The sequence below is a fragment of the Miniopterus natalensis genome, chromosome 11, assembly GCF_054644295.1.
Source record: "Miniopterus natalensis isolate mMinNat1 chromosome 11, mMinNat1.hap1, whole genome shotgun sequence".
NCBI lineage: Eukaryota > Metazoa > Chordata > Mammalia > Chiroptera > Miniopteridae > Miniopterus > Miniopterus natalensis.
This window is the reverse complement of record NC_142091.1, coordinates 36,743,917-36,759,696: the sequence shown is the minus strand read 5'-3', so window position 1 is coordinate 36,759,696 and position 15,780 is coordinate 36,743,917. Positions and strand designations below refer to the sequence as shown.

The following is a 15,780-nucleotide window of genomic DNA, read 5'->3' as shown; positions in this document are numbered from 1 at the left end:
GAATGTTCATGAAAGAGAGAATTCACCAATATTAAGAACTGGTATTGAATTCAAGTAAAAGGAGTATTCGTCATTCTTTCTACTTTTCTCTCAGTTTGACATTAAAAAACATAAAAAGTTGGGAGAAAGTACCACTTACAATAGCAACAAAAATTATAAAGTATCTAGAAATTAAGTGAATGTCCAAGGCCTCCATGGAGAAAAAAATTATACTCTATAAAGGGCATAGACAATGACCTGAATAGAAAGATAGTTTGTGTTCTTGTATGGAACTACATAATGTTATAAAGATGTCAATTCTTCCCAAATTAATCTTTAAATTTAGTGCAGCCCTAATAAAAATTCCATTTGGATTTTTAAAAAAATTTTTTTAGGAACTTAATAAGCTTACTATAAAATGTAAGCAAATAGCTAAGTCACTCTTAAAAATGAAGAGTGGTGACATTTGCCTTACTGTATGTGACCACAAAGCTGTGGTGATCCAAACAGTGTGGTGCTCATTCTGGAACAGACTGATAAAGAGGAGAAGGTTCAGAGGCAGCCTGTGCCGGTGGGGACTGGACGTGCAGCACCCATGTAGATACGTTGCTGATGGTGTGCCTCACCCTATGGTCAGCCTGCTGGGTCTTTACCTAATGCTGCATTTAAGAATGAACTCTCTCGGGGCTAGAGCCCTAAATTTGAAATGTAGAGCTATAAAAATAACAGAAGAAAATACAGGAGAATATCTTTGTGACCTAGGGGTAAGGAAGGACTTTTCAAACAAACTTCACACTGATGAATAACAAGATTTTTAAAAGTTTGAATTTGAATGTAACAAGCTTAAAGATTTCTATTCAGTGAAGAACAAAAGTGATGGAGGCTGATAGCAGGAGAGACATTTACATATTCTAAAGCAAACGACCAGGGCTCAACATCCAGAAAAGATGAACCAAAGCCCAGCAGAAAAGTGAGCAAAGGAGGCAACATCCAAGTTCAGAAGAGGAAACTCCAAAAGTTAACAGCATACAAGGAGGTCCTCTAAATTATTAATGATCACAGCAAAAACCAAATTAAAAACAAAAAGAGATAGAACCCTGGCCCGGTAGGTTGGTTAGAGCATCATCCTGATATGCCAAGGTTGCCGGTTTGATCCCTGGTCAGGGCACATACAAGAATCAACTGGTGAGTACATGGAGAGGTAGAACAACAGATCTATGTTTCTCTCTCTCTCTCTCTGCCCTTTCCCCTCTCTTTAAAATCAATAAATAAAAATTTAAAAAAGAGAGAGCTACACTTACAGACGTGTAAAAGTTAGAAAGCTCAGGAGTGCAATGTGACTCTCATTTCTGAGCTCTCAGGAGAATACCATTAGCAACCGCTCCCAACCTGAAAGTTCTGTGTCTGACTGGGCTCCTCTAGATGGGAGTGGGGGGACTGGTTAATGTGGTCGCTTGAATATCCCACCCCAAGACGCAGGGCCTTAGAAGCCTCCATCTTGAGCTACTCCCCTGCCAAGGGGCTTCCTTTAGGGCTCTCAAACAAAAGGTAGGCAATGAGATCTGCTGGGGTTTTAAAAGAAATTATTATTATAAGAGTTTCCATGGGCAACCCAGTTGCATACAGAAGCAGTGGAGACAGGCTTTTTCTGGCCTGGAGCAGAGAAGATTCTGTCTCCTGCAGAACCAGGAAAGGGAGGTAGATCAGCTATGGGTGAAAAAAGGCTGTCCCACCTGGAGTGGAAAGGGCTGCCCTGTGAGGCAGTGAGCTCCCAGTTACAGGGAAATGCAAGCAGAGGTTGGACAGCCAGTCAGAGTCCATAGAAGCATCTTTTCCCTGTGGGAGAGAAGAGGGAAGGGCACAATGTGGAGTCAGACAGGGCAGGTATGGATCCTGGGGCACCTCCCTGGGGCTCAGTTCTGTTATCTACAAAACCGGGCTCCTGCAGAGGGTGGAAAAAACACCTACACTTGATGGCACCATTAGATGCAGGGTCCTGGGGCCAGAGCTTCACAGGAGCCCCACCCCTTCCCCACACTTGTCAGGGGGCCATGCTCTCCCAGACTTGTCTGGAAACTGCCCCCTTCCCCTACAGCAATGGCCCGGCCAATGCCTTCCCCACTCCACCAGGCTGGGTGCCGTGGACAGGTCACTGAATCTTTCTAGGCTCCTTCCCTCATCTGCCAGAGATGGGCTCTGGGTTGAACCTTCCAGTTCTAACATTCTGGGGTGCCTGGCCATCTAGCCACATGTACATGTCTCTGCTTCTGGGGACCTGGTGTCTTCACAAAGTGGGGGGGTTGGGCTAGATGGAAATAGCATCGCCTAAGCCATGCTGAGCATTTAGTCACAACCAGGGAGCACTCCAGGGCTTTATATGATTGGTCCATTTAATCCCCACAATGCCCCCATGGTGTGGTGCTGTAATACTGATTGTACAGGTGAGGTGACTGCCGCAGAGATGCTGGGTCACTTGCCCAAGGCCACATAGCTAATATGAGCCCAGGCAATGAGTCCAGAGTCCATGCTTGCAACCACCACATGACAACCCTCTTGAGGCTCCAACACTGAAATACAAAAGGGGCTGAGGTTGCAGGCTGAGTCACACATATTGTCTCAGACATGACCCCAGCTCAGCTTTGAACACATGGGAGTTGCTCAGCACAGAGGCAATGCTGCCCAACACCCTACATGATGGGGTCTTCCTGGGCCCCGTGACTTGCCTGTACCTGACCATCACACTTCTGCTAGAAGCCCATTTTACAGACAGGAAAACCAGACTTGGAAAGGACAGAGGACTTGCCAGGATTACACAGCCAGTCACCGGCAGAGTGAGGACTGGAGCCCAGAGCTGTCTGGCTTCTCCCAGCACCGTCTTCCCCAGAATGAGCCTCAGCCTGGCCCTCCAGGAGACTCTGCCACCAACTCCCAGAGGCAGCGTAAGTTTAGGGCCCCGGAAGAGACACAACCACCAGGTGGGAATGCTGAAGGTGGTGTAGTGGGGCTCGAGGTGGAGACACGGCATGAGAGCTGAGGCCCGGCAGCAGGACAGGGGTGTGGAGAGGGAAAGAACAGCGCTCCAGACAGGGGCAGGTCAGCAGCAACAGGGTCCGAGAGCGGGGCGGCTGAGAGCGCTGGGGAGCAGCGCCGAGGGCCTGCGAGGCTGCAGCCCAGGGCCCAGGCGCGGGGCAGGGTGGAGCGCCAGCCAGCAGCGCACACTTGGAAGGTGGTCTGGGCGCGGGGGGCCACGGCTACATCTTAGAGTCCCCCTGGCTGAGTAAGAGGCTCCTGGCTGGGTAAGAGGCTCCTGAGGAGGCTGCAGCTACACCCGGATACAGCCGCGAAGCCTGGGCAGAGGCTGGGAGGTGGTGGAAGAGGCCCTCGGGTCAGAGTGACCGAGGGGTGCATGGAATCCCGACCCGAGACCCGGAGCGCGGAGGGGAGATGAGTGGCCCGAGTCTCTCCCTCTGAAAGCGCGCTGATACAGGCCTCGGGTGAGCAGATCGTAGCGTGTCTGCCCTGCGGCCCCCGAGCAGAGGAGGAAGCCCTGAGCGCCTACTGTGTGCCAGAACTGGCCATGCAGACACCTTCTCAGTCTTACTCCTGAAACATGCCCCTCCTCCTGCGGGCCCATCGCAGCACCGTAAAGACTCGGTGTGGGCCTGGAGCCAGTTTTCCCCATCAGACAAGGTCCCTCTGAGCGCCTCCAGGGGTCTGGGTAACCCCCTCCTCCCCCCCCAGGCCTGCGGACGGATATGCACATGGAGGTGGGGGGGGCCGGGCGCCCTCCTCTTCAAGTCCGTCTTTCCCCAGCCCCTGCCGGGTCCTCGCCGAGCTCACAGTACAAGATGCGTGCCCATGCCTTCCGCCTGGCTGGCACGAAATCCTCGGGCACCTGCCGACCCGGGCGCGGCCCTGGGGGGCTCCCAAGGGTATCCCACAGCAGACAGAGCGAGGATGGACGGGAGGACAGAAGAACGGGGACCCGATCGAGCCCAGAGGGGTTAGGCGGCGCCGCACACCCCGAACCCCTTTCGACGCCCCGGCCGGAACTCCGCAGCCAGCTCAGGGCGGGTTAGCCCCACGGCGCGGAGCCAGTTCGCATGCGCAGCAACCCGGGTCCTCCCGCCCCACTGGAGACCACGCCTCTGTCCCCAAATGGGCGGAGGCCGTGGGGCAGGGCGGGGTGGGCAGCAGGCGGGGAGTCCCAGCTCGAGCCCCTGCCTCAGGCCAGCCCCAGCTGATCCCCGGCCGGAGCCGGACGCCGCTGCCCGGGGCGCGTCCAGCCTCGGCCCCAGCGCCCGCGCGGCGCCTGCATCTGAGCCCCGCGCGACCAGCGGCGGCGCTGCAGGTAGGAGGCGCTGCGCGGAGGGAGGCGTGTGCGAGCGCGCGTGTTCCTGTGTGTTCTGGGGTGTGTGTGGGTGGGTGGGTGCGGCGCTGGCCAGTGCGTGCCCCGTGAGCCCCGATCGGTGTGTGGGGGGGTGCACATACTGCACGCCCACGGAGGTAGAGGGTGAGCGCTGGCTTTCAGCCCCGGGGGATGGGAGCCTGGAGGATCGACTTGGGGGGCGGGGGGAGAGGCCGGGGTTCGTCCCCACCCAACCCTCCACCCCACAGCTGGGGGCCTCCCAGGCCCCACCTAACCCCCACCTCCCGGACTTCCGGAGCAAGTTTCCTAGTTCAGAGGCTCTGGGGTTGAACCCCGGGGGTTTGGTCATCTCTTCCTCACAATTTCCCTTTCTTTTTCCCTTTCCAGCCCTCCACCCATCAGTTCCACAGCCCCTCCTGGGTACCCTCCCTCCCTGCCATGCCCCGTCCTGGCAGGCTTGGGACAGGGGGCCTCTTCCTGACCCTCCTCTATTTATTGAACTGGGGCCTTTTTCTTGGGCTGCTGGGCTTGGGTGTGGTGTGAGGGGCGGGGGGAGGGGGCGGGGAGATCTGGGGGAGAGTGGATCCTGGGCTTCTCTGATCCTCCATGGGCCTTTCCGAGTTGGGGATCTGGAGAGACCCACCTGTGGTCCAGAGGTGAAGTAGGGTTAGCAGGTGCCAAGTTCTCTCCAGGTTTCCTTTCATGTGGTGGAATTCCTCCCCCTCCACACCTCACCCCATTGGAATGAGGAGAGAGGGCACAGAGGGGTGAAGTGAGCTACTCTCAGAGGTGCTGAGCCAGAATTTGAACCTGGGTCACCTGGCTCTCAAGCCAGAATCTTCTCCCTGCACCTGCCATGAAGAGAGAAGTGCCAGGGGCAACTACTCCTGGGATAGTAGGGATGGAGAAATGTGAGTAGACTTCCTGGAAGAGAGGGATTTGAGGATGGAGTTCAGCCTAGCTTTGAGTGTGAGGCCTCCTGGGGAAACACTGTGTTCAGCTGCAAAATTAACACCCCCACCTTCACCAGAGTCTTTGCACCTGGTCCTTGCTCCAGTGCCCAAAGTCCTGGAGTAGTGGTGGGAGGCCTGGCTGCTCTACCTGGCTGAGGGACCAAGTGGGATAAGGTGGACCCAGCTGCTGTTGCTTCAGGCTGGGCTGGAGCTGGGTGCCAGGACAAAGGTGCTCAGGCAGGGTTATGCCCTGAGGAGCAGCTCTACTGACTGGTGAGGCAGATGGGTCAACAGATAAGCCCTTACCTAGGGTTACATCCCTTTCTGGGAGCCAAGGCTGGAAGACCAGTCCCTGCCTGTGTGCTGGGGGAGATTTCACTTCAGATACATGAGTGCTAGGTCTCCAGGGATGAAAAGTTCATGCAGAAAAGAGGGCAGGGTCCTGTAGGACCAGGGAGCAGATGGGTAAAGGCCTGGAAATGTAACTGAATGATAGTCTGTGGGGCAGGGCATTAAATAGTCAAATGTGTATCTGAGAAAGGTCATCTTTAGCTGCTATAGTGAGTGGGTCGCTATGAAGGGCAGTGAGGAGGAGGCTAGAGCTCCCTAGCTCCCCACCTCTCCATCTCTCCACTGGTGGGAATCTGATAGGGGTTCCAAGACAGAGGTTGGGGTGAATTGGGGTTGCTGAGGGACTGCACATGGCACCAGCTTGGGGAGGGGTGGATGGGGGAGCCCTGTTTGATTGAGATGGGGCCACCACTGGGGGTGGAGTAGGTCTGGGAGATGTGGACAAGGTAGGGGTTGCACACTGTGGTTGTGAGAGGCTGCGGGCTTTTGGGGTGGCATCCTGGCATTGCTCCCAGGCCAGTGCTGTTCTGGCTGCTTCAGCCTCTGCTTTTCCTTTGGGCTTTCAGGACAGCCCTAAAGCTCTGGTCCCTGCACAGGAGCCCTCCAGGGCCCCCAGTGGGCACAGGGAAGCCTCTCTGCATGACACCGCCTACCTGGTCTGCTCACCTGGCTCCCTGCCTTTCTCTGCCCCCATTTCCTCAAGTGTTGTGAGTGCCTTTAGAGTCACCTCCCCACTCCCCTACCCCTCAGACCCCTCCAGAAACCTCTTCTTTTCTTCATGCCTCACCCTTCCTGCTCAAAACATGCCTTGGCTGGCAGTGGTCCCTCCAGCCTCTCCTTGCCCCCCCCCCTTCTCCTCCTCCCTGGCTTGATGTGAGACCCTGGGCTTGTCTTGCTTCAGTTCAGGCCAAGCTGCCAATTTCCCTTTGGCCTCAGGTCTTGCCTTTCCCTGCTCACTAAGGGCAAAATGGACCAAGTCCCATTGGAGTTTTAATCCAGGATGTTTTAGGGAGCCAGCCTCAGGCTTAGACCTGGGAAGTTGTGGAGTGTGAGCATTTGCTTATTGCAGTGACCCGAGTTACTGTTTCCCATTCTAATTGTTCAGGGATGTGTTTCTGGGCTTAACTTTCCCGGGGAAGAGGTGCAAGGGTGCTGGTGGCTGAGGCTGTGGTGGCCCGTGGGCATGGCCTGTGGTTTTCTGGCACATTGGGGCATGTGGTCAGTTGCCGGAAGAGGGGCTGGTGGCCAGAACAGACAAATTCACCATTGGTACCCAGGTGACCATCACTGTCGGGGTATCAGGGTGTGCCCAGTGATGGCCACGGGATCTTGAGGCCTGGGGGACCAAAGGCAGAGAGCTGCTAGCCTGCTCTGTCTGCCCCTGCCCCAGTTGTCATGTCCCTCCACCCTCCCGTGTAACTTCTGCCAGTCAGGTGAGGTGGCGGACCCAACTGGTTTGTTACTTATAATAGCAACTAAGACATGGAAGTTTGGGGTGCCTTTGTTTTACACGGAGCGATTCGAGGTGTAATAACTTGGTCCTCACTCGCTCGCTCACTGCCTTGAGCAGGAGAGAGGCGTGAGGCCACAGCCCCGCCGCGCTCCCTCGCAGACAGCGTGGTTCTCTCGTGCTGCGCTGACACATTAACACAGGCTGAGTGGTTTAAAGCCACACACATTAATTCTCTTACAGTTTGGGAGCTCAGAAGTCTAAAATGAGTCTTATGGGGCTAAAATCAAGGTGTCTGCAGGCTGATTCCTTCTGGAGGCTCCGGGGGAGACTCTGTTCCTTGCCTCTTCCAGCTTCTGGTGGCTGCTGGCAGTCCTGTGACCTCGTCTTCCCAACTTCCTCTACTTCCCTCTTGCGGAGTCAAGAACACAAGTCTTCTTATGAGAACACTTGTGACTACACTGAGGGCCCACCTGGATAATCCAGGATTAGCTCACCATCTCCAAAATCCTTAATGACATCTGCAAAGTCCCTTTTGCCATATAAGGTAACATTCACTGTTCCAGGGATTAGGATGTTAATATCTTTGGGGACTGTTATTCTGCCTCCCACAGGAACCAACTGCAGTGTCATTGCAAGCTCCTTCCTCAGGGACCCCTTCCTAGGGGCCCACAGCTGCTGGCTTCTTCCCCCATGAGGCCACTCTCAGTGTCTGTGTCCCCCAGCCTGGGAGCTGTGTGGGCAGGGCCTGGGCCTGCTGCACCCCTGGCTACAGAGCCCAGCCTGAGACCATGGTAGCCAGAGCTCAGGGATATTTGGAAGAGAGGAATGTGCCCATGGGCTGCCCCAATGACCAGACCCAATCTTATATTTGACAGTATGTTAGGCCTTTGAGAGTGGAGCGCAGCTCATTTCAGACGTTCATTCAATAAACCCAGTGCTGTGCAGGGGAGATCGCTTGAGCCCCACCATCCCCCTGTGAGGGCTGGCTGGCCAGGAGCCCCATTCTGTAGATTGAAGGCTGATGGAAGCTGAGTTCTGCCTGGATGGATGCATGTGAGGGGAGCAAGGGGGGCAGGCTGGGCAAGTAGAGGGGACAAGACCTTGATTTTACAGATGAGAAATCTGATGCATAAAGGTTACTGTTTTGCCTCATCCTGGGCCTCAGTGTCCCCATCTGAGGGGGAGGATGTGGATGGGACATCTTCATCATCTGCCTGGGCATGCACGGGGAGGAGGCATTGGCATTCAAGGCCACCATGGGCAGGAAGAAGACATGACGCAGAGCAGGGCCCAGAGCCTGGAAGCTCTGCCAGTACACCGTTTCTCGGAGACATGGCTGCCATCCTAGCAGGTAGTGAGCCTCCTGGAACCTCCGAGGAAGAACCCCCAGCCCAACTTTCAAAGAGCCCCAGTGGGGGCCTCCGTTACACCTCCACTACCAAGGCCATGCCATGTGGAGCCCTGCTTCTCTCTCAGGGGCCATTTTTACAGCCCAGTCTCTCTGCCTGCATCCTGACCTCCTCTCCATCCCACCTTCTTATGAACCGCCCAGTAGCCCAGTTCATACCCCCGCACACTCCCATGTCCTCAGCCGGGCTCTCGGGGCTGCCCTAACCCGGCCATGGCAGTGTTTCTGTGCTAGGCCCTTCTTCCTTCTCTGTCCCCTGCCCCCTGCTCCCCAGCCTTGCTGAAATGGTTTCTTCCTCCGAGAATATTCTGTTCTTCTCCAAACCTTCCACTTTCATCTCCTGAAACTGCAGTACACACTTTGAGATCCTGCTTAGGTGCCATCTCCTCTGTGCAGCCTCTCCTGCCTCACCTGAATGAATCACTCCCCTTTGAGAGCAGATCTCTCAACCTGGCACGGAGATGGCTCTCTCCCTTCTGCCAGGCTGACCTCCAGGGCAGAGCCCTGTCTGACCCCTCGCTGCCCCCCTTGTCCGGGCCCAGAGCAGGCATGAGTGAAGGAACAGGACTCTCGGGAGCTGGTGAACACATCACTGTCTTTGCTTGAGTGATGGGCCAGGCAGAGCAGAGGTTTAACATGAAATAGGTCCTGGCTCTGCCCTTAATGCCCCCTTTTCCTCTCTGAGCCTCTGGACTTCATCTGTGCAATGAGAACAGTACAGCTTCTTTCTGAGGTGGTGCAGGGGCTTGACCTAAGAAGCAATCCCCAGTCTGAGAAATGGGCACCCTTTCGCTAGGTTTCCAAACTTGAGACTTAGAAGCAGGTGGTGCCAGGGGCAGAGACTGCCCATGCCAGAAGCAGGAAAAGAGGCCATCCTGGTGACAAACCCTGCAGATTGGAAAAGAGCAAGAAGTGTCCCCTTACCCACCATTCCATGGTGAGAACCTACAGGCCAGAGAAGGTAGGAGGTTGCCTGGGGTCACACAGCACAATGGAGCAGAGATGGCTTCAGTGACCTGATCAAGTCTCATTTTGTCAGCTTATTTTCCCTGTGGGGAGTAGCAACACCTGTCACCTGAAGCTCCATCCTCCCACACTACCCATAGGACTGAGAACAGCCCCTGCTGGAGGCTCTCAGCTGCACCTGCCCCTCCCTCAGCACCTCAGCGGGCTGTGGTGATGGGCTGGGAGCCCTGCGGCAGGATGATCACAGCCCCGGGTTTCTGTGACACAGGACTTTCAGTGCTCACACCAGCTGGGCTGCTCGCCCCACTTGAAGCTGAGCTTTAGCTGCCCCCTGCCCAGGGAAACCCCAGCCTCCAGGAACACGGCTAAGTTCTCCGCTTTTTCCTGCCTTCACTGGAGCGTGCTTTTGGAGGTTTGTCTCCAGGTACACCCCCTCTTACTCCGCACCCCCCCCCCAACACTCTGGGGTAGGACCCAAATGCCAATGAAGAACAGCTGTGGGGCGGAGACCTCAGGACTCAGCCTGGCCACACAGCAAGCTGACCTGGAGGCTGGATTTTTCCCTCAAAATGCTGCCAGGGGGACATCAGTGAGTGCCTCAGGACCACTGCCCCCAGGACCAGTGACAGACCCTGCACCCCAACCCCCTGGCCCTGCCCTCCAGGCCCTTTGTGTCTCCTAGCAGGGGAGCTGCTTGCCTGGTGTATGTGCTAGAAAGATTACTGCAGCTGGGTGGAGAATGAATTGGACACAGACAGAAACGATAAGGAGAGGGGAGTGTAGAAGAAAGACAGGATTTCCCAGCCTCGGTGCCAGCCTGCCTGGCGTTGGCTGGACTGACTCACTGGGCCTGGCCCCTGGTTCTGCTGGCAAAGTTGGGACCCTGGAACCCAGATCCCGGGGACCCAACCCAGCTCTCCCTCCAAGTTCTCCTCTCTCACCCTGCCAATCTTTGTCGGTACACAGTAAGTGGGGGAGGTGGGGTCCTGGGAGGCCCAAATACACCCACCCTGGAACAGAGATGCTCATTAAGCATGTTATTGAAACGGTAGCTTTGGGGCAAGAGGAGGATGGGCTAAAAGGGAATGAATACAATGCCAAAAGCAAAAACGCCCAAATAACCAGGAAGTCACCAAACTCTGAGGCTCTGCCCTTGGCAGGCCCCCACCCCTGCCACCCCTGGCATCTGGCCTCCCTGCCTGGCTCACTGCCTCAGCCTCTTTCATAGCATCTGACCCTTTGTCTCGCCCTCCACCCCTCTCTGGTCGCTGCCTCCTGCCGAGCTGGTCCTGCCAGCTTTCCCCACTCCGAGCTCCGAGCCCTGGCTTCCTGGCTGTTGCTCTGCCTTTACCCTGCCTGCTCTCCCCTGTGACCCATCTTGAAGAGCCACCACCGCTCTTCCCGCCGCTGGAACCCTGCCGGCCACTTGCCTTCCTCCTACGAGCACTGACCGCTGAGTCTCTGGTTTAGTTCTTGCCTTAGACCTGACCCCCATCTTGTCAGCTCTGGACCAGCCCCGAATGGGTGTCAGTGAAGATGTGCATGTTCATTGACTGTGCCCCCTGAATTATAAGACAGCTATTCAGCCCTCCCCGTCCTGGCTGGCTGTTCCCTGGAGCGGGGTGCAGCGGGAGAGGAGTGTATTGCCAGGCTTTGGGTGTGGACGTCATTGGCGCCTCCGCTCCCCCTGGATGGTACCCACTCTGCTGGTCCCGTGCTGTACACTGGCACCCGCCATGGGTATGGGGAACTGGGATACAGAGGAGGAACCCCAGCAGGCCTTCCTCCCTTCTCCCTTTCACCCACACAACCGCTGGCCACAGATAGAGTTGAGTCTCCCACCCGCACAGCTCTAGACCGTGTGTGCTCACCGTTCACACGTGAGGCTGCCAGCCCAGCTCCACGGCCTTCTGGCCTTTCTGCTCTAGTCTCTTCCTTTCCTGATGCATTCTCCACATGGCAGCGGATGGATCTCAAGTCCCTGCCCTGCTCAGAACGCTTCCCCAGCTCTCCCTCACCTCAGGCGAGGCCCGATTCTTGCTCCTGACACCCCAGGACCTCTGACTGGGGTCCTGTGTACCTTCCCACCCCACCTCCATTCTGCCTCAGCTCATTTCCCCTCAGGGCTGAGACTGTCTCCTGAGGACAGGCCCTGGCTGGCTGGCACCCTCTCTCAGATGCAGAGGGAACCTTGGAAGTAGGTGTGCGCCTGGTTAGGGCGAGGGGCTGCCCCCTTCACCTTGTGGGACCCTCTCTTGGACTTGAGCGCTCCAAGTGTGAAAGCTGCAGTGTTCTGAGAGATGGAGACTTGCAGAAGGTCACACAGCTTGTGTGTGACAAGGCCAGGCCTGTGCTCTGACCCAGCCCGGGCGCCTTCCCTCCGGGTGTGTAGTGTCCAGCCTGGCAGGGTTAGAGCTGTTAGAACTGGTGAAATCGGGTCCCCAGGTTCAGCCAATTTTTCTGCCCAGGGACACTGCATTGGCTTTAAAAAAAAAACACACGTTTTATTGAAACATAAGGAACAGTGCATAAATCACAGGTGTGCAGCTCAGTAACCACACCCGGGTAGCCACCGCCCAGATCGAGGAGCAGTGTTCACAGCACCCAGAAGCCCTCTCGTTCCCTTTTAGTCACTACCCCCAAAGGTGGCCACTGTCCTGCCTTCTCTTCACCATAGATGGGGCATGCCTGCTTTTTGATTTTATGTAAATGGAATCGTCGTTTTGCTTTTCTTGTTTAATATTATGCTTGTGGGATCCATCCATGGAGTTTCATACAATAGTTTGTTCATTTTCGTTACTGTGTAATATTCCATTACAATGGGCATTTATCCTTTCTTCTCTCGCACTATTGGGTTGTTTCTCATTTTCAGCTATAACGAAACCACTGTGATAAGCTTCTTGTACGTGGTTTTGGTGAACACGTGCATGCATTTCTGTTCAGCATGTACTCAGGAGTGGACTCACTGGTTAACAGAGTCGGTGTGTTCAGCTTTAGGAGATATGGTCAAACGATTCTGCAAAGTGGTTGCACCAATGCACACTCACCACCAGTGTGGAAGATCTACTTGGGAGTGTGTGTGAGTGTGTGTGTGAGTGTGTGTGTGTGAGTGTGTGTGAGTGTGTGTGTGTGAGTGTGTGTGTGGTGTCTCTCACTTTAGCCAGTAGAGGTGAGGGATGTCGTGGTATCTCATGTTGTTGTTTTTTAACCCTCACCCAAGGATATGTTTATTTATTTATTTATTTATTTTAGAGAACAGAAGGGAGAGAGAGGGAGAGAGAAACATCAATGTGAGAGAGAAACATTGATTGGTTTCCTCCAGTACAAGCCCTGACCAGGAATCGACCCCGAAACCTTTCGGTGTACAGGACGACACTCCAACCCACTGAGCCACCCGGCCAGGGCTCATTGTGTTTTTAATGTGCATTTATTTCCTTGATGATTAGTGAAGTCAGGCACATTTTCTTTCCATTTATTCGCCATTTGAACATGCTCTCTCTTTTTTTTCTTCAAAAAGCTTTATTGCTTTACTTTTCAGTTGGATTCGCATTCTATGTGGAATTGTTTTTGTGTATAGTGGTAGGTAGGGGTCAAGGTGCAGCTTTTTCCATACGGATAGCCAATTGACCCAGCCCCATTCATTGAAAAGACCGTCTGTGTCATAAATCAGGCATCCGTCTACTTGTGGCCTCTGTCTGGGCTTTCTGTTCTGTTGCGTTGGTCTGTTCCTCTACCCTGCACCAATCCCACCCTGTGTCAGTTACCAGAGCTTGGTGGTAGGTCTTGTTAACTGTTAGTGTGAGTCCTCCAGCTATTCTTCAAATGGTCTTGGCTACTCATGGCCATCTGTGTGCTGTTTCCATTATCCCACCTCTTAGAGGAGAGCCCCAAGGCTCAGAGAAGTCAAGTGACTTGCCCCTGCCACACAGCCCTCTGACACTTGCTGTAATGCTAAGGTTCCTTCCTACACCAATAGGAACTTAATAGTTTTTTAAAAATCAACTTCCTTTTTCCCTATTTCTTAAAGAAAACTGTGTGTCTACTGTAAATGGAAAGTCAAAATTACTCTCCATAACTACAGGGTAACTGGAAAAATCTTAAAAATCAAGGGAAAAAAATAGACAAATCCTTCAGGTGCCGCGGCTCTGAGCCTGAGGCCGACTTCTCCCTTGTTAGAGTAGGCAGGCAAAGGCTGTGAGGGACTAACGGCCTGCTGGACCGCACTGAGTTCTCCTTGAGAGAGAGATGGCCCGGGGAACAACTTTCCAACTGACATGTTTATTGCCACATGTGAGTAGGCCCTAAAATGGTAATAGTATTAACCCAGGGCCCTGCTGTGGGAAGCCCTGGTGTGATACCGAGCCTGGAAGTTGGGATCCAGCTAACAAGCCACAGATTTGTGTGTGCGTGTGCTGATTAAAAATTTTAATAATAAAATAAGAGTAAAAAATATGCTATATGGTATAACAAAACGTGTTTTCTTAAGATATTATGTGCCAGAGGTCATTTAAACTAAATACTCCAAAACATTCTTCACAAAGAAATTACAGATCCTATTTATTTAATAACACAATGTCTAATTCTTTAAGAAAATGTTTTTAAGAATGTAACTACAATAAAAATTTCAAAAGCAAATATTAAAATAATATTTTTTTATTAGTTAAAATATTAAACAAATTACTTCATGGGACAGGAGATTAAACTTGTTTCTTTAACACAGCAGGCAGATCGCATGCTAGAAACAGAATAGAGGGGAAACTGAGTTAAACAAAAATTCAGGGAATGGTTATCCATAAATTTCTGGTTAATTGAAGCTTAATATATATATTAATATATATATTTTTTAATCCTCACCTGAGGATATTTTTTCTGTTGATTTTTAGAGAGAGTGAAAGTGAGGGAGGAGGGGAGAGAGAGAAACATCGATGTAAGAGAGACACATTGGTTGGTTGCCTCCCCCACATGCCCTGATTGGGGCCGGGAATAGAACCTGCAACCCATGCCCTTGACCGAAAATCGAACCCGAGAACCTTTGGCCAACTCTCTAGCCATTGAGCTAAACCAGCCAGGGCAAGACTTAGTATTGTTACGGGGGTCTTTGAGCATCAAATTTTGTTTATAAAAATAAAAACGTCCACAAACATCAGAAGTACACCGTCCTACCGCAGGAAAGATTTTTTTCCTTTTACGATTTAGAATTCTCTTCATTTATCAAATATGTGTACAATATCTGGTTAATTTCTTAAACTTAACTACCAGTGTCATCCTTCAGATGATGATTTTGTGGCCTCTCCATATACTTTTTCTCCCTGCTGAACCTAGGGCCTGTGATAGGAAAGTTACTGAAACATGCTTAGATAAAAATTGGTCTTAGAGATACTTCACTCATAAATAATTCAGCAAGTGTTTATTGAAAGCCCACTGCATTTCCCAGTCTAGGAAGAGTAAGACAGACATAAGGCCCCAGAGAGCTTACCATCTAGAATACAGCAGATGAGGCACCAGTTCTGAGTCACTAGGAGCCTTCATTTCATTTTTAAAGATTTGCATAGATATTGATTTCCTCTGAAAGGGCAAATAAAACATGCCTTATGCACCGCATTCTTTAGATTCTCTTGAAGGGTATTTTGAAATCTGCATGTTGACAAGGCCTATACGTTGCTTTCTCTGATTGCTTTCCACTCCTTATGACAATGTTCAGTATCCCCTTCGGTTCTCCCAACACAGCCTCTGTCTGCACTCTGGCCTCTCCAGCTGGCTTTTTCTGTGACACTTTGCTACAGCTTTCTGTTTTCCTTGGCTGCTATTCTTTTGTTTCTTTCCTTCTTACTAGAAGCCTGGTCACCTGGGCTTCCCCATCTTTCTCTTACTGGCTTCTTATTCATTTAACTAATCTTAGCATTTTCTTAAATGCTGGGCCCTCCGTGAGTATAATTAATCAGCATTTCCAATGAGCGTTTTCTTGAGCTTTGGTGTGAACTTCAGATCTTCTTTATAATACTCTCTTCCTGAATGAGATTTAGAAATATTATCCTCAAAACAACAACAGCAATATTTCTTGAGAATTCCTGTTTTAAAGGCTGTATTAAAAGAGACTGGTAGCCCTAGCCGGTTTCTCTCTCTCTCTCTCTTACTTCCACTCTCTCTGAAAAGCAATGGGAAAAATATCCTTGGGTGAGGATTTAAAAAAAAAGAGAGACTGGTAAAAGAATGCATAATTCAGCAAAGGATCATCTACTTTATTTTCAATTCTTAACATTACAAGTATCAGATTCTTCAGGATCATCATTAAAACTCTTTA

General features: G+C 52.4%; 1 protein-coding gene across 1 annotated transcript in view; it reads left to right on the top strand.

Moving 5' to 3' along the window:
• The first annotated feature begins 4,263 nt into the window (after positions 1–4,263).
• CAPN5 (calpain 5) overlaps positions 4,264–15,780 on the top strand; it is a 51,539-nt gene continuing 40,022 nt past the window's right edge. Inside the window, exon 1 of the mRNA XM_087821644.1 lies at positions 4,264–4,330. The gene's annotated coding sequence lies outside the window, so the exon portion shown is untranslated. The remainder of the gene's footprint in view (positions 4,331–15,780) is intronic.